The sequence below is a fragment of the Nanorana parkeri genome, unplaced genomic scaffold (assembly GCF_000935625.1).
Source record: "Nanorana parkeri isolate BGI_ZX_2015 unplaced genomic scaffold, ASM93562v1 scaffold1242, whole genome shotgun sequence".
Classification (NCBI taxonomy): domain Eukaryota; kingdom Metazoa; phylum Chordata; class Amphibia; order Anura; family Dicroglossidae; genus Nanorana; species Nanorana parkeri.
Window position 1 is genome coordinate 103,724 of NW_017307510.1, and position 967 is coordinate 104,690.

The 967-nt window shown below is 46.0% G+C and overlaps 1 protein-coding gene across 1 annotated transcript in view; it reads right to left on the reverse strand.

Annotated features, from left to right (window-relative positions):
• The window catches only part of LOC108797209 (mitochondrial uncoupling protein 2-like), a 9,503-nt gene extending 9,274 nt beyond the window's left edge, over nt 1-229 (reverse strand). The window contains exon 1 of the mRNA XM_018568784.1: nt 64-229. The gene's annotated coding sequence lies outside the window, so the exon portion shown is untranslated. The remainder of the gene's footprint in view (nt 1-63) is intronic.
• Nucleotides 230-967: the final 738 nt, after the last annotated feature.

A 967-nucleotide genomic window follows, 5' to 3' on the forward strand; every position in this document is an offset into this window, starting at 1 on the left:
GGGGGGGGGTTCACATGATCTCAAAGCGTCTTTATTAAGCCAACAAAAACCTGCCAATGGTACCTTGCGTCTTCCAGCTGGAGTGGCGATGGCTCCGGTGATCAGGCTTCTCTAAAGGCGTCCCGACCGTCACATTTGCCACAAGCAGTGGATATGGGATACCCGTTGTTTTCCATAGAAAAGTGGTGGGAAAGAAGATTTCGCGTAAACATAATACTTATCCTGAAAGACAAAACAAAGACCAGTCAGTGATCAGAGGACAACAATTGAAGCATTACCGAGGTACAAGAGACGATTTGAGAGTGCAACTGAAGCCAAAACTTGGTTTTGGATGGAATTGAGATGGATTAGAACCCCTGCCAGGTTTTTATTGCCGTCCGTGAGCCTCGTTGGGGAGATTCACCCTCTGTCCTGGTGAATGTCATCACTGAAAATCCCAAATCTTGGGCTGTCACCAGAACAGGAATAGATGGGAGATCTTTCAATGGGGACACTAGTTCTGGTGACCACCATGGATTTCTGTCTTTGCAGGGATTCCACCTCACTTCCTGTTGTGGTTATCAGACAGGAAATGAAGGGAAATCTCCCCAATGGGACACAGATGGCATGAGAAGGGTTCTAACCCACACTATGCAAAACTAAAATATGGCTTTAGCTCTCCTTGAATATAGTGGGAGCAATATCTTTCCATTACAGCCAATTTGTAGAGTATCTACATTAGAAGACTGCCCCTCTACAGAGTTGATGTAAAAACGCACAGCAACATGCAACCTGCATAATGTGAATGGGTCCTTAGAGACCTGTGCAGTGACCAATGAGTTCTCCTCTAAATGCTAGTTACCTGGCTGCCATGTTCACCCAATAGCTTTATACTATGTCCGCATGCCAGGCAGTTGACAGCAGCCATGAATGTGCCGTTTCCTGAGTGAGCATAACCGTATCCCATAAAGAGCCCTGCAGTTAAAAG